Here is a 17,402-nt window from a genome sequence, read left to right on the forward strand (position 1 = left end):
CTCTCTCCTCTGTAATTTTAATGCGCAATGTGGAGCAACAGTTTACCTCTTCTTTCTGTTTCGGCAAACGTGCAGTATTCGAGGGTGAGAACTTGGACACAATGGAGCTACAAGCTTGCACGTTCTTGCTTAGAACTGGCGAAATGATTATCTTTTCTTTCTGTGAACAGTTCACGTAAACTGTATTATTCACTAAGAAGTCATCAGTGCTGTCTCTGTGCTCTCAATAAAGGAGCATGGCTCCTTTCTGCATGATATTTATATTGCATGTGCAGGGTACTAGTGCAAATACAAAACTAATTTTAATGCGCAAACCTTGCTTGCCTCATTGAGCGAAAACTCGTTTGTGTGTGTGTGTTAACATTCAATGGTACCTGTAAAACATGGCATTCTCATGCAACCTGGCAGGTAGCACTTAAATTAATGATTGGCTGCGGGAGCAACCTACGAGGCAGGTGGCCCACCTACGTCACACGACCTTGTGGCGTCCTCAAACCCACCCATTGCAAACTGTCCAGTGGGAAAGGTCCCAGCTAAATGAAAGACTGGTATTTGGGAAGAGCAACGTGGGTCATATAGAGCTGCCGCTGGGGAGCACCTGCCATTGCAGGGCAGAGGCGTATGGCTTATCCGCTGCACCACTGCAACAGGAGGGGTATGAGGACTGTCAGGGATATAAGAATCTAAAATAGATAATGACCTTTTGCATATACGGGAATTAATCCACATGCTATCGCGTCATACCCTTCTGGTGGAGTTTGTTTCCCCTCCGATTTTTTGTACTGTAATTTGAAATGTCTTCGTGTGCAGCCATTGTTAAAATTCCTTATTGTCTACAGTATTGTGACCGTCAACACAGCATTTCCTAGCCTGGGGTAGCCCGCAGTTGTGTCATTGCAATAGTCCCTGACTTCAACACCTGTATTTGTGGGGCTTGCTTCGCTTCCATCAAGTACTGGTTCAACTGCTTGTAAAAAGGGTCTGCACCGGTCATGAACACGGTGTAAAAATAGTTTCGGTGTTGACATTGGCTGTCTGCCACTGCGGAGAGCGCGCATAGATCATGTTTGCCCTCTAGTATATGCGCACACTGGCGCGGGGGCTCAGCGCAGTGGTGGCCATTCACTTGCAGAGTGGCGGACGCAGGTGAACGGTTTGCACGGCTTTCGGTCCCATTTTAGGCTTTGTTTTTCGGTGTTTTGCACTGCAAGAGTGCATCACAAGGTGTGGACGTTTAGGTTCATGCCTTCGATGTTGTCGTAGGCACTGTGCGCGAACAAAGTTTGGTAGAACTAGCTTTTGTGTTGCGGTTTGGGACCAGCTGCAGTGATTGTGCAAACCCACGTGGTGGTGTGGGCTCACACCTTGGACGGCTGTTGCGGCCTATGTACATGGCAGCAGAAGCTGACCATACGTGATTATACTCCAAGTGCAGATCGGACTACCAGAGTTGTCCAGACCAAGTGTCGCTCTTTAAAGCTGCGTTTGAGCCCGATCGCCTAGAACTTTGGTTCTAGGCGAGGATAGGAAATAAATATCCCATCTGCCCTGAACAGGTAGGATAATTCGATCCGGTGACCACATCTGCGCAAAGCATTTTCCCGAGCTTACACTATAAAATCGTACTATGCCAAGTTTAATGGCAAGGCAATTTTAAATGCACCCAAGAAACCGATCCTTTTGGCTGATGCTGTGCCCAGTATTTTTCCCAGATGTCCCAGTCTGACAAAAGAGGCAAGTTCAAGAAAGCCTCCTAGATTGGATTGTTAAAACGTTTATTTGGGGCCTGCAGTAGAGCGCACGCGCGCTTCGGACGGGGCCTATGTCATCCTCTGGGCACCGGCCGCGCGGCCTGGGTCCCCGCTCGCCGTTGCCGGCTCGCTGGGTCCCTGCTGGGCCAGCGCCTCGATGACCTGCTGGACGGCCCAAAGTTGTTCCTCTTGTTTGTCGCTCCCTGCGGCTGCTTCCAGTCGTGGCGGGATCCTCCCAGACTTAGCTTCTTCCTGGTACTTGCTGCAATTCCACAGAATGTGTGCGAAGCCGGCCGTCTCCGTTCGGCAGACTCTGCATTTGTCTGTCGGGTGCGTCTCAGGATACATTCTGTGCAACAGCGACAGGCTGGGGAATGAGCCCGTCTGTAGCTGTCTGAATAAAACGGCTTGCTCTCGACTGAGCCCCAAGCAAGAGGGTGGAAGGGTTCTGCGAGCTAGGCGAAACGCCTTGGTTATTTTGTTGTATTCGGTCATTCGGTCCTTGGTGCTGAACCACAGCGGCCAGTCGACCAAGGTGCGGTCCGTTAGCGCGCGCGCCTCGGCGTGTGCCGTCTCGTTGTGGTTGGCGTTGCGGTCTGACGCCTTGCCCGCGTGCGCCGGGAACCACTTGATTCTCACTTGTTTGCTGCCATCGTCGTTCTTGGTTTCCTGCAGTATGCGCACCGCTTCCTTCGCTATCCTGCCTTTGGCATAATTTCTCACCGCCTGCCTCGAGTCGCATAGCACCGTGTGGCAGTCGCGGTCGGCGATGGCCACCTCCTCCGCTTGCTCTGCCTTGGGGCATCTCGTGCTGGTGGTCGTGCTAACGGTGCCTGTGTCGTCGACGACGACTGTCGTGAAGCCGTGTATCTTGGCGTACTCAGCCGCGTCAACGTAGCGTGCGTGTGTGTCGGCCGCGTGCTGGTCTATCAGCGCCTTGGCTCTCGCTGCTCTCCTCCCTTTATTATACTCCGGGTGCATGTTGTTCGGTACCGAGTCCACTCTGATGTTGCGCCTGATCTCATCGGGGACGGGGAGCTGCGTCTGCTCCCTGCCTTGATATCCAATTCCCAGGTTGTCCAGGATTTTCCGGCCGGCCTTGGTCATAGACAGTCTTTCGAGTTGTGCGGCGCGTTGGGCCTCCGCTATCTCCTCTAGCGTGTTGTGCACCCCCAGCTGCAGGAGGCGTTTGGTGCTCATTGTTTCGAACAGTCCCATTGCCGTCTTGTAGGCTCTATCTTGTTTCTCTCGGTCTTCTTCCACTTGTGGTAGGCCGCCACGTACGCTACGTGACAATGACGAACGAGTAGATCAGTCTGATGAGGCTCTCTCTCGTCATTCCGCTTTTCTTGTTCGTGAGTCGTTTGAGTAGTCTCGTGGCGTTCGCCGCTTTCGCAATGAGTCGGGTGACGGTCTCGCCGTTTCTGCCATGCGTCTCGATCGTCATTCCCAACACTCTGATCTTGTTGACTCTTGGGATCGCGTTTCCCTCTCTGGTCTTGACTTTGATTGCCTCGTACTCTCTCGGGCTGCTCTTTGGTTTGCGGGACCTTTGCCGGGCGGGTCTTGATGGGCGGGTAGATGAGGAGCTCCGGCTTACTCGGCGAGCATCGGAGCCCCGTTCCGTCGAGTTGGTCTTCGATCGCATCAATGGCCACCTGTAGAGTGGATTCGATCTGGGCATCGCTACCTTCTTCCACCCACAGCGTTATGTCGGCGGCGTATATCGTATTTCGGACTTCCTTGATGTTCCTGAGCCTTTCGGCCACTCCTATCATCACGAGATTGAAAAGCACCGGCGAGATGACCGATCCCTGAGGTGTGCCTGTGCTTCCCAGCTTCTTTTCCTGTGCTTGGAGGTCCCCCCGCTCTGAGCTTGGCCGTTCTGTCCGTGAGGAAGTCTTTGATGTAATTGTATGATTTCTCTCCCATGTTGTTTCGAGACTTGGGATAGGATCGCCGAGTGCTTCATCTTGTCGAAGGTGTTCTGCAGGTCGAGTCCCAGTATTGCTTTGTTGTCGCCGGTGTTGCCGTCGATGATCTGGTGCTTGAGTTGTATCATGGCGTCTTGGGTACTTAGATGCTGCCTGAAGCCAATGATTGTTTCCGGGTAGAGATCTTCTTTCTCGAGGTATTCTTGCCACCTGTTGAGCAGGACATGTTCCAACACCTTGCCCACGCAAGATGTGAGCGATATGGGTCGGAGGTTATCCGTGTCGGATAGCTTGCCCGGCTTGGGGATCAGGATGATCTTGGCCTTCTTCCACTGCGTCGGCAGCGTTCCCGTTTTCCAGCATTTGTTGTAATAGCTCGCGAGGCTTTCTCTGGATTTGTCGTCGAGGTTCTTAAGCGCCTTTTTGGTGATGCGGTCCAGCCCGGCCGCCGACCTGCTGTTGAGGTCCTGCAGTGCCGTGCGATCTTCTTCTACGTCTATATCTCTGTCGAGACGGGCCTTGGGCAGCCCCCCGTGGCACTCTGTGGGTGTAGTTGTCAGGTATCTGTCGCTGATGCGTTTCGCCACCTCATCAGCGCCGTGTTTAGTGACTTCTCGATGGATGAGTTTCGCCAGTCGGTCCCTTTGGTGTGACTTAGTCTTGGTTTCGTCGCGCAGATGCTTCAGCAAGTTCCATGTTTTCCTCTTTTGCATCTGGCCATCGGCGGCGTTGCATATCTCGTTCCACTGTTGCGCACATAGCGTGCGACAGTGGTCCTCGATTGCTCTGTTGAGTTCTGAGACTTTCTTTCGTAGCCTACGATTAAGGCGTTGTTTCCATCTGTTGAGAATGGACTGCTTGGCTTCGATGAGGTGGGCCACTCGGCTATCCATTCTGTTCGTTTCGAGGTCTGTTTCTATGTCCTTGGTTGAGTTTCGAACGTCTTGGAGGATCTTGTTGGTCCACGTGTCGATGTTGTCGATTTCGATCTCTTCCGCCTCCTGATTTCTGTTATCTCTGAAAGCGGTCCAATCGATCCACGTATGTTTCCTGACGTTGGTACTGCTCTGCTCCGGTATGACGATTTCCACGATCATGTGGTCGTTGCCGAGGTACACCCCCGTGTTCCTCCACGTGATCGTAATCGGTTCGTTGTTCTTGACAAACGTGAGGTCTGGGCTGGTATCTCGGGACAGAGTTGCCAATTCTCGTTGGGTAAGCCGGGTCGGTTATGAGGGTATAGCCGAGTTCTGCCACGTCTTGGGATAGGTTTCTGCCTTTCGCATTGCTCTTGACGTAGCCCCACGCCGGATCCATCGCATTAAAGTCGCCGCATGCGATCAGCGTGCTCTGGCCGGCCGTCGTGCTTGCCTTGTGAAGAATGGCTTTCAACTTCTGCAGTCTCTGCGATGGGTTACTGTAGATGTTCAAAATGAAGATGCTGTTTTTTCTTTGCTTGGTCGGTATGAGTTCAGTGAGCATGTGTTCGATCCTGACGTTGCTTAGCCGGTGTTCGACGAAGGTGTGTCCCTTCCTGACCAGGGTGCACAGGCCTCTGCCGTCGGGCGGGCCCGCGTGCACCCTGTAGCCGGGGAGGGATGGCTTGTCCGTTAGTGTTTCTTGGAGCAGGAGCACGTCGGGCTTGCGCGCCGCGTGCTCGATGTGTTGCTGGACGACTGCCCTCTTCTTGACGAAGCCGCGGCAGTTCCACTGCCACACTGTTATGCCTGTGGAGTTGGAGGCCATGATTGTCCTGTTCGGAATTCTCCGAGTTGCTGCGCTTGGTTGACTTTGCTGCTGTACTGGCATGAACAATGGGTTGCTTAGTGTTAGTTGCACACTGCTTTCCAGATTGCTGAGTCTATTGACGTTCTCCGTTTGGAAGGCTTCGATGGCTTCCTTCATCGATTTGATCAGATCCTCGAGGCTGTTGAGTTTGGCCTCGACGTTGTTGTTGCTGCTGTCTGTGCTGCAGTTGCTCATGTTGTTCTTGGTCTTGCGCGATTCGACGGCCCTCTTCTTCGTTGGCGGCTCCTTGTCTGCGCCGGCCGTAGTTTCTTCGGCCTTGTTGTTGCCGCTCGGGCTGGATCTTTGCTGTATGACGTTGCGGAGGGCGTTGCGGATCTCCGCGATTTCCTTGGTGAGGTTGTTGATGGTGGCTCGCAGGGTCGCGTTCTCCTTTTTCAGGGCCTCGTTGATCTCTCGTTCCTTGGTTGAAGCGTTGTCTTCTGTTTCGGCGTTGTCGCTCGGATTGGTCTTCATACCTCGTGCGGCGTTGACCGAACAGACTCTCTCGCGTGACGGTGATCTTTGGGTTTTCGTTTTTCGCGCGTCTCTGCTCTGGCTCCTGCAGCTGCTATTTCTCGACTGCGCACGGTTTCTTGATGGCGTTCTTGACTTACGGGCAGCTGGCTTGTCGAGTGACGGGAAAACGCTCTCCGATGGCAGCTGGTGGCTGACCTTTCGGCGCTCCCACTGACGCTTGCGAACGACGTAGGGAACCTTGTACCTGGCTTTACATTCTGTGTCGGCGGTCGGGTGAGCGCCGCCGCAAAGTTTGCATTTGGGGGTACATTTGTGGTCTTCCTTGGGGTTCGCTTGGCCGCAGCCCCTGCAGATCCGGTTGGTTGGCGTCGGGCACACGTCCTTGCGATGCCCGACCCGACCACACTGGTGGCAGACATCGACTTGCTTTCTGTACAGGTGGCATGGTATGAGCGTGACACCATATCGGACAAAGTTTGGTACCTTTGGTCCTCTGAAGGCTACTATGGTCGTGGTCGTGTTGCCACCTAGAAAACGAAATGCCACCTAGCCTCCTAGAAAACGACAGTCTGCGAGACTGTGGTGAAGCCCGCCTGACGCTGGCCGTCCACTGACGTCCCTGATCCCCACTTGTAAATAAACCCGTTCCCGTCGTCACAACTTCGTGACAATATTTTAGGAGTCAGTATAGTTATTATATATGCTCTCAGCATTCGTGTGGATGGATGGGAAAAACTTTGCAGTGAATGCATTTCCTTAACGAGCTCGGAAGGATCGCACGGCATCGTCCTCGCTGCTGCTTCACCCATTCATGCAGTCCCAGCAAGTAAAACACGAAGTTGCCCAAAATTATTTGGTGTCAACAGCAGTTTCAATCCTTCGGTGCCTTGCTGCACTTAATAAAGCGCACATACTACATGCCGCGGCACCAAACGATTGCTGAGCACCTGCATTATAGCTGCCGCAGCTCGGCGACTAGACAAGCCTCCATCGTATGGTGCCACCTGCCTGCGTTCGATTGAAGCGCAAGGAGCAGCGAACAAGGTCTGGCCGCTCCGCCGGGCGCAGTGTCAGCACCTTAATATATTCTTACACGTTGGTCACGGAAATCAAGATGTCGGTAGTCATTGGATGACTGACTCAGCAAGCACTTCTAGAGTAGATCCAGTACGGCTGCCAACTTCAATAATGTTAGATTGTTTTCTTCGTTGTCTGTCTAAGGGCATTGTAGTTCAGAAATGGGGGGAAAATCACGTTTCACCCAATCTTTCAGGAGCATATTCGAGGTGTAAATATTTTAATAAGGTAAAGTCCGGTTTCACCCAAACACGAAAAACCCTATGTGTACAGGGTGGCCAGTTTTTCTAGCACCATCTCCCCTCTGACCTTCCCAGCATATATGGACCTGATCATCACCAGCTGATTTCCTCCTTTGCATTGCTCCTGAGGCTTCCTTCACTTCCTCTTTCTTTACTGGCGGGATGTCAGTGCTGTGCACTACTGCCTTTCATTATTGTCCTGATTCCATTGGCTACTATATAGTAGAACTCTGTGCCTACTTTGGAAATGACACTGCCCTCTCTCTCTTAATGAATACATCTGTTTTTTCTCTCTGCCTAGTTTCCTCTTCACCGGTTTTAGGCTATCTCCATTCTTGAGAACTTGCTCGATTCTCTTGTTGTGACATGCTTGTTGATGCAGGGTGCTTTAATACCTGGTGTTGGGCAAGACTGTGGTCTATTGGTGGCCGATGCATGACAGCGTGAGCGCTGCATCGTCGTCTTCCAGCTCAGCCATGTGCCACCTGGCAATACTGTAGTCTAATACAACTCAAGTCTGGAGCGAAGCTTCGCCCACATTCAGGACCTTTGCAAAGAATTCTTCCACCACTAAAAGTAATCTGTTAAAACTTTTCTTCTCACCTAAAGAAAAAGCCGCTTACAAGAGAAACAATTATATGCTCTAGAATTTCGATCCCTGGCTTGTTTGCTGTACTCATATAGTAAAAAGTTCCACTTTTTACTACTGGGATTGGCCAGTAGAGTCGCGGATCGTGGCCCACTGCTAGCAGCTGCTTTTTTTTTTTACATTTTGTCAGACTGTATGTGGCATTATTTCCCCTTCCGAAAAAGAGAAGCATTGTTGTGATGCCGACAGCCTCGCGGTAAACGTAAGTTTAATACCGAAAATAAACGTTGGGGGGGGGGGGGGGGGGGTTAGCAGAGCATTCCAGCTGAAGCACGTTACGACTTCCACATGTTTGCCATTACCGTGTATACAGTGATGTGATAGCTGCGCCAATTGCGCCGATGTGCGCCAAAAGGCAAAACCTGCTACATCCTGCTACATTTTTGTTATTCTGCGCCAAAGCTGCGCCAAACGCATATTTTCACATTCAAACGCGTATTCTAGTCATTTTTAAATAAAAGTTCCAGTGAATTCCTTGTTGTCCATTTATAACTGCTGTCCTATAGGGGCTTGGCGGCTATAACACAGGGCTGATCTATACTTGGTCGCATAAAAGATTACATGACACTGAAGTTCTAAAATTAGTTATTTGGGCCAACATATGATGTTTCACAATTGCCTCTAATTTAATTAAATTATTGCCAAAACCACGATCTGATTATGAGGCACGCCGTAGTGGGGGACTCCAGAAATGGACCACCAGGGGTTCTTTAATATGCACCTAAATCTGAGTACACGGGTGTTTTTGCATTTTGCTCGCATCGAAATGCCCGTAACATCCTATTGAACAGCACCTTTTTGTTCCCAAAGGTTTCCTCCTTATTTTACTATTTTACTTCTCACAAAGTCAATTTTTTCACTTGGCAATGAGCCTTGAGCTGCTCCAAAAGCTTCTTTCCCTGCTCCAAAATTCCCTTTTGGCTGCTCCAAAAAGCTGCTCCAAAATGGCTTCAGCCAATCACATCACTGTGTATAGAACGGTTTAAGCCGTACACAACGCGCACAATGTCTGAGCTGTCTGCATCGCAGTTGCACTGCATTGTCTGGAAGCATTTCATAGTCGACATCGTTAACGCACTGTAACATTCTCTAAGGGCCAAAATAGCGGCATAGCAGTTCCTCAGACAAGCCTTGGCAGCTGACAGGAGTCCATGTCGAGATTTGGTCACCGGGTTTGTTGTCAACCTGGCAGTGGCGAAAGTTGCGCTTAAACTTCGCATTACCGCCAATTGCAACCGTCTGTAAATTTTTTGCCAGTGAGTGCCCGGATGTGCGCCCACCGAATTGTGCACACGTGTGCATACACATGCTTAAGCGCCCACATGCATGGACACACGCGCGTGCATGTACACACACACACACACACACCACGGAAATTTTTGAGAAAGGAGACTAAACTGCTAACGCAGTAACGAAACCACCTACAATGCTTTAACCGTAAGTGGGAATCGAGCCAGTGGCGGCGGGTGCAACAGAGAAGCTTCTTTTACTGATGCCGTAGGCTACTCGGCCATCTTCAAAGATTCTTTTTATTGTTGCCGCATGGAATATCGGGAACCTCCCTGACCTTGTCTTGCTTTACTTGATTGGGTCGAATTCCGCGACCTCGGCACACGGCCTCATGCCACTATCACTTCCTTGCTCTGCCCGCACATAAAAATTCCTGAAGGTGCACACGTCAAGAAAGGGCGATCAGTCAGGAGGTTGAACTTTCGCAGCATAAACGTTCGGAGCTAAAATGAGAACTGTTCTGTGAACAGTGACCTCGCCGAAAGTGGCGATTGTGCGTGTTTATCAAGCATAGAGCTTCTTCACACGCTAAGCAGTCTTATTAGCAGGAAATGTTCACACGGAATTCTGGTGTCCTTCATTACTGGCACAAATCTTACAGTGTAAGGCATGACCTCAGTGTCCTTTTTAAGAGACTGCTGAAGTGAGCTATGTCTGAAACGAACATAGCGCCACAAATAATTTCGTTGTTCAATAGTTCCTCCTTGCTTGCAGATGTAGCAATTCACTGATCATGGCACAAACGTCCGCTTGGCTCGATGGCATGTCCTAATACGTAAAGTCGACGTTTGAGGTCTAAGAAAGGTTTTTGGGGCCTATTGAATGTACATCCTCTGAACTTGTCTTACTTAATATAAGGCCGTCAGCAAAGGCTAGGTAAGGCTGCACATAGAGGAAGTAATAACCGATCAGAACCTTTGTCAGCTGCCTTCTGGAGAAGCCGTACAGGTTCTAAGGAAAAGCGAATATTTAGGAAATCGAGTGTGTCAGCACAAAATTCCCTCGCGACTGTACATAAAAGACAGATGAGCATTTAGTCACGTAATAATTATTAGCACAGCTGCCAGGAAGCGGTGGCTTTTTGGGTTTCGAAAAGTAAGTCATGAAACAGGTTAGTGGACAAAAACTGCACGAAAGACTCACCATACTGTATCAAGGTAGCATGAAATTCTGTCCACGCATGGGCTCCCTTTGAAAGCGACCCAGAAAAGTAACAAAGATTCTATTTAACGAATTTACGATCGTCCCCTTGCAATGCACCAATTGCAACATCTTCACAGTGCAACGTCGCATCTAAGACGTTGCAAGTTTGTGTCCGTACAGACACGAAGAGCCCCCAACCAATGCAAGCCTGCTTTTTTATCATATTCTTTTCGTCAGAGCAAGAGACGAAGACGACATCAGCATAGGACAAAATCTTAATTTTACACTGTACTAGCGACAAGCCACGATTAGCTGTGTTTTTGAAGAAACTGAGCTATAGGTGGTCGAGATAATGCGAGTTACAAAGGCGATGTAGAGCAGGTGATGAAAATAAAATATTTTTGGTAAACTCTCAAGATGTATGCTGCAGGTGTGCCAGAGTGGGTGGGGGGGGGGGGGGGGGTTGTGACTGGCAAGCCGCTTTTGGGGTGACAGAAAGATGTCTTGGCTTTATATACCTGCAAATACAAGGCAACTTCCGCTCATAGTGGGCGCATGCAGTGGTCCTGACGGCGCCCGCGTAAGCATTTTGGGCTGGAGAAATTCCCGATTGACACGAGCTTCAAGAGAGACCTATTACTCGCCTGACGGGGACTTCGAAACTGCTGAAACTGAAAGGTTTTGTAGATGAATAATCCATCACCTTTTCTTTTTATGTAACTCATCAGATAGTCTAATATACATAGCTGGTGTACACTAATTCTGAGTTCATTTGATTTCGCGGCTCTTGTGTAAATTTAAGTCTTTTTGCCGCGAACAGTAAAACATCTCGCAGTGAGCAAATTTTGCAGTGTTGTTTTATATGCTGATATCACAAAGAAAAGTAAACAGCAAAACAAGGTTAAATAAAAACCTACGTTCAGAATTTTTTATAGCCTGAACCCGTTTGAACCGGTTCGACGCTATCCGGAGCGGTTCGAACCGGAACGAAATGTCGCTCCGGAGCCGAACCCGGAAGTGAACTGAACCCAAAAAAATTCCGGTTCGGCACCCTGGGCGGAATTATCTGGTGAAGCGCTGCATAGGCTTCCTTCTGTGCTCCTATATTTGGCAGCAACGGCGTGGCTACGACGGTCAACTAGGTTGACTTATAAAATGAAACCAAGAAAGCACGAGGTATACAGGTCTGCAGTCTCAACGTTTGGGGCGATACAGCATACCCGATCGCTAAGTCCAAGAAGAAGGACGGCGGGATGCAAGACTCGAGGCAGCTTTCTCACATGACGAACCTTTGTGATGTGCCTGCTCTTGTCCAGCCACTTCAGTGCGGAGAACGCCGAACACTACTGGACACTGAAGCCATGCAGTTACTTTGAGTCATGCAAATGCTATCTTCACCAGTAATGTGTGAGGAAATGCTTTTTTATTCGCTTGGCTTTAAGAGAGGTGCGCAGGCGAATGGATAGAAGTTTACGTCGAGCTACAACGAAGTTACGTTTGCTCTGCAGAGCTAAATATTTTAAGTCATTGCAGGCCTTATTCTGCTTGATAACTGGTTTTCGGTCCGGTATTAGCTGTTTTCGCCAGGTTCTGATTGACCAGCAATAGTAAAAGTCAGGTAATATGAAAAATAACTGCATGATTTTGCCGATACCTTAGCGACGTTTTATCCCTTTCTAGGATAGGTGGTGAAAAAAATGTACATGTTGAAGCTCGTGGAAGCGAAAAATAGAGAAAAAACTACTCAAACGCTCAAGCGTGGCATACCCAAGGCACACGGTACCGGCTTTTGCCTACACAACGAAAGCCACTGCTGACTCCAGCAACGCCGCATCTCCGTGACGTCACAGCCTGACGCTTGTCTATAGCTTGCATTAGGTTGCTAGCCTTGTGGAATATATGGCAGCCATGCCTCACAAAACTGTATTGAATCGCTTTTAAAGGGCAAGGTAGATTAAAGTAGTAAATATTGGAGCAGTTACAGTGCGTCATCCATGAAGTGTTAGCAGAACTTGGGGCAGGTGGGCCTCATGCACTAAGAGTGATTTACCCTTGAGCGATCACATTTGAGAAGTCTATAGCTAGTCCATGTTGCTCTGATGGCTGCCTTACATCTTGAAACACTTCAGTTAAATTGTTGGAAACATAGCAAAACAAGTTTGACCATTGTGTAATATGTCTCCATTAAATATGTGCATTTGTATTTTTGTTTGTAGATTTTGCAGCATGGAAGGAAATGGAAGAAATGAAGGAGCAAGTCCAATTCACAGCCACTACTGGACCAAAGCGTTTGCCCTCAGGAGCAACGAAGAGGTACCTGTTTTGCCACAGGTCAGGAATGGAGGTGAAAACTGGAAAAGGAAAGCGGCAGCCAAAGTTAGTGGGCAGTGTGAAGTGCAACAAGCACTGCTTTGCAACTATGGCTGTCACGCAAGAAGGTGAGAAAGTAAGTGTTGAGTATCAGGCGGAGCACTACGGCCATGAGAAAAGTGTGAAGCATCAGCGCTTGACATCCACTCAGAAGAATGCCATAGCAGCAAAACTGAGCCTAGGAGTTCCTAGTAAAAGGATTTTGCTAGATGCACATGCAACTGGTGGAGATGAATTGAATGTGCTCCACACTTTGGACAGGCACGATGTTTATAATATAAGGCGAAAGTTCCATATTGGAAATGAGGAGCAGAAAGACTCAGATGAGTTTGTCAGCATGAGTATGTGGATTAATGAGCTCGAAGAAACCTCAGTTTTGCTCTATGCTGATAGAGAGTTGCTTACGGAGCAAGGCATAGGGAAGTTTAAAATGGCTCTCATGAACAGCACTCAGAAGGAATTCCTGCTCGAATATGGTAGGAAGAGTGTTTGTATTGATTCCACCCATGGAACGAATTCGCACGGTCTTCATCTGACAACACTGCTAGTAATTGGCGAAGACTGGTCAGGCATTCCATGCGCGTACCTTCTTTCAAAAAGTACCACAGAAGAAACTATGGCTGCTTTTTTTCAGGCAGTCAAGGAGAGACTTGGTGAGGCACTTTGCACTGAGCTCTTCATGTCAGACGATGCGCCAGCATATTACAATGCTTGGGCAAGGGTAATGGGGAGCCCCCAGAAACGCTTGCTCTGTACTTGGCATGTCAAGCGTAATTGGAACTTGAATATCAGTAAAGTTAGTGGGAGACAAAATCAGAAACTTGTCAAGGAAACTTTGCACACTTTGATGGTTTGCGAAAGCGTAACAGAATTTGAGGGTGTCCTTGAGAAATTTCTGGCGTCAAAGTCTGTGGAGGAGCTCAGAGCCTTCATTGAGTACTTTGAGAGGGTGTATGCAAAGCGGCCAGAGCAGTGGGCACTCTGCTATAGAGAACGCAGCGGTCTCACAACTAATAACCATTTGGAGAGCTTACATAATGAGCTCAAGACGTTCTACATGGACAGGAAGCAGTGCCAGAGGTTAGACAAGCTGTTGATTACTTTGCGGAGGTTGACTAATGAGCGGCTCCTGAAGCAGCTTGCTTCTGAGGTGAGGCCCAGGGCAGACCACCGCACAGCTGATAACTTCAAGAAGCACTGTGCAGGTCTCACGATATCGAAATCCAGCGTTAGCAGAGCACCTCAGGATGGTGGCTGGCTTGTGAAGTCTGAATCTTTGCAGCAACATCAGTACACAGTTTTCAAGGGGAGCGCAACATGCACAGGTTGCAGGAAGAGCTGTCATGAATGCCGAATTTGTATCCACATGTTCCATTGTACATGCGCTGACTTCAGGAACAGCTTGAATTTGTGCAAGCATATTCATGCTGTTGCGCAGTGGGAACTAGAACAAAATTCTGGGTTTCAGTGCCCACCTCATGAAGATGAAGCTCTTCCCTCAACTTCTGCGCAGAGTAGTTCATTCCCACTGGATGAGCCTCAGGCGCTTCTTGCTAGCATTCAGGCCGATTCTAACCCTCAGTCACTAAGTTCGTTAATGGAAGACAGTCGCACTCAGGCTATAGCTCTTGTACAGGACCTCATGAACATAGGGCACGACTTGGCTGATCCATCACTGGCACTAGTAGTCAATAAGAATCTTCATAGTGCTAGGCAAGCTGCAAAGCAAATGTTAGACAAGCAGCCATCACTACTGAAACACACTGCTAGTAAGAAAAACCTGGAGAAGCAGCCAGATTATTGGCCCAGAAAGCCCCGCACCTCTGCATCTGCTGCGTCTACGCGCTTTCCTGCACCTACGGTTTTGCAGCAGCACTACTTAAAACATATGCTTCTGAATGATGCGGAGGTTCCCGTCATTCATACCGATAGCGACCATGAATTTTAGTGTTTGGTGCAGTTATCGCACAGGGTGCAGGAAATGTAGTCCATTGCTTCTCCTCTTGGCTGCCCTTATTAAGTGTACTGTAGAGTGCTGCTTGGAATTGTGCTCAGTGTCAGGTAGTGGTGTGGTATGGTATGGTGTAGCGTAGCATGGATGGTGCGTGAGTGAGAGGGACCTCCATTACTGATCCTGTAGGTTGCCCTTGTTAAGTGTTATGCATAGTGGTGGTCTCCTCTAGATGTCAGTAGTGTGTGTGTGCCTAAACTAGTCATCTCTGATCTGTAGAGTGCTGCTTGGAATAGACCTTTCCACAAATTGCAGTGCCGCGCCATCCCCTAGCGGATCCGTGCAAAGCATGATGGGAGAAAGCAGTGATTGCCTCCCGCGTCGGCTGCTGTCAAGCGTGTTGCTGTGTTGTGCCGGCGTGTTCAGGCGTTGTGCGTCTTCTCGTGCGCATTGTTGGTTGCCTCTTAGCAAAATGTTGCAGCGCACTGCTGCGGTGGTTATTTATTAGTCTGTCTAAGGGAGTGCTTGAAGATAGTATTACAGCAATGAACATCTACCGCGTCAGCATGAAATTTCTCAGGAGTGCGCCGATGAGCCAAGTGCACTCATACTGTTTACATCGTTGCGTACGAACAGCTAGTGTTCGTTTTCATGGCATAAAACGCAACCGGCGCTTTAGTTCTATTAAACAACCTGTTTTCTTTTTTACCGGCCGTGCTTGTTTACGCAGTGCGATAATGTGTGGGAAGCGATGATGTGATCGCACGCCCGAGAAACACTTGACAGCGGACTGTTGACATCGCGCAGGACGGGCGCTTCTCGCTTCTTGTCCCGGCTTTCTCCGACGTGACCAGTACTTTATTTTAAACTACTTCATCCAGAAGTATGTTTGACGACCGTTCTCTTTAATTGAAACGGCCTAACTTGTTATCCACAAGCTAGCGACGGCGACGACTGCTGCTGGCTGTAAAGCACGGCGTGGCAGTTTTGGTCACACCGGCGTTTCCCGTTCATCTTATGCGTGCCCTGCGATGTAAGCAATAGTTGATTTCAGGTCACTGTTGCCAAAACTACACTCAGTGACCATTTTCATTCGCTAAAGCTTGTGATTCGCTCTTAACAACCGCCGCAATCACAGATCCAACCCTGCGGACCCGCTAGGCTTAGTCGTCGCGGAAGAGAGTCGTCCTCGACGGAAATTAATTTGGCAAGCGCTTGTCGCTGGGGGCTGTTAAGGTGTGCACATGTGAAATATAGCCGTTCTTTTCACTCATTTAGAAGCGCGAACATATTCACATCGCCGCCTCATCACTGTGCTTTTGCTCAGCCGCCGACAAGGCTGACCGTCCGCCGATCGGATTCGTCGATGTCGTTGGCCTGGAAAACTTGTCCCACTGCAATCATATCATAGTAAACTAGATATTTCACTATAATAACATGCTGCTGTTGAGCGTGATATATATAGCGTCGTCGGACTAGTGTGACCGTCGTCGTACACTGAAAATGAGCTGAGGCTTTCGAATGAGTTTGGAAAGTGTCATGTAGCACCGCGTGCGTCCGTCGAGTCCGAATGTCATTCCAATTCTCGAATGTAATTCTACTCGGATGTCATTCGAAAGTTCCCGTGTAGCACAGGAGCGCGGCGCTCCGTTTTCCCAGAGTGCCTTGCGCGGCCGCTTGGTGGCGCTGCAGAATTTGTGAAAAGGTCCATTGCGCTCAGTGTCGGGTAGCGGTGTAGCATGGATGGTGCGTGAGTGAGAGGCGCCTCCATGCTGCTCCTGTGTAGGCTGCCCTTGATAAGTGTTCTGCGGCGTAGTCTGTTATGCATAGTGGTGGTCTGCTCTGGATGCTGGTAGTGTGTGCGTGCCTAAACTAGTCATCTCTAGGTCTGTAGAGCCGCTGCTTGGAATTGCGCTCAGTGTCGGGTAGCGGTGTAGCATGGATGGTGCGTGAGTGAGAGGCGCCTCCATGCTGCTCCTGTGTAGGCTGCCCTTGATAAGTGTTCTGCGGCGTAGTCTGTTATGCATAGTGGTGGTCTGCTCTGGATGCTGGTAGTGTGTGCGTGCCTAAACTAGTCATCTCTAGGTCCGTAGAGCCGCTGCTTGGAATTGCGCTCAGTGTCGGGTAGCGGTGTAGCATGGATGGTGCGTGAGTGAGAGGCGCCTCCATGCTGCTCCTGTGTAGGCTGCCCTTGATAAGTGTTCTGCGGCGTAGTCTGTTATGCATAGTGGTGGTCTGCTCTGGATGCTGGTAGTGTGTGCGTGCCTAAACTAGTCATCTCTAGGTCTGTAGAGCCGCTGCTTGGAATTGCGCTCAGTGTCGGGTAGCGGTGTAGCATGGATGGTGCGTGAGTGAGAGGCGCCTCCATGCTGCTCCTGTGTAGGCTGCCCTTGATAAGTGTTCTGCGGCGTAGTCTGTTATGCATAGTGGTGGTCTGCTCTGGATGCTGGTAGTGTGTGCGTGCCTAAACTAGTCATCTCTAGGTCTGTAGAGCCGCTGCTTGGAATTGCGCTCAGTGTCGGGTAGCGGTGTAGCATGGATGGTGCGTGAGTGAGAGGCGCCTCCATGCTGCTCCTGTGTAGGCTGCCCTTGATAAGTGTTCTGCGGCATAGTCTGTTATGCATAGTGGTGGTCTGCTCTGGATGCTGGTAGTGTGTGCGTGCCTAAACTAGTCATCTCTAGGTCTGTAGAGCCGCTGCTTGGAATTGCGCTCAGTGTCGGGTAGCGGTG

The 17,402-nt window shown here is 49.7% G+C and overlaps 1 protein-coding gene and 1 pseudogene across 1 annotated transcript in view; both read left to right on the forward strand.

The window, feature by feature from the left end:
* Positions 1-17,402, forward strand: part of LOC149344209 (uncharacterized) — a 63,516-nt gene that overhangs the window by 43,388 nt on the left and 2,726 nt on the right. The window lies entirely within an intron of this gene.
* LOC149344211 (uncharacterized) lies at positions 12,549-16,596 on the forward strand (annotated as a pseudogene).

The sequence above is a fragment of the Amblyomma mixtum genome, chromosome 5 (genome assembly GCF_055824585.1).
Source record: "Amblyomma mixtum isolate Tamu chromosome 5, ASM5582458v1, whole genome shotgun sequence".
NCBI classification, from domain to species: Eukaryota; Metazoa; Arthropoda; class Arachnida; order Ixodida; family Ixodidae; genus Amblyomma; species Amblyomma mixtum.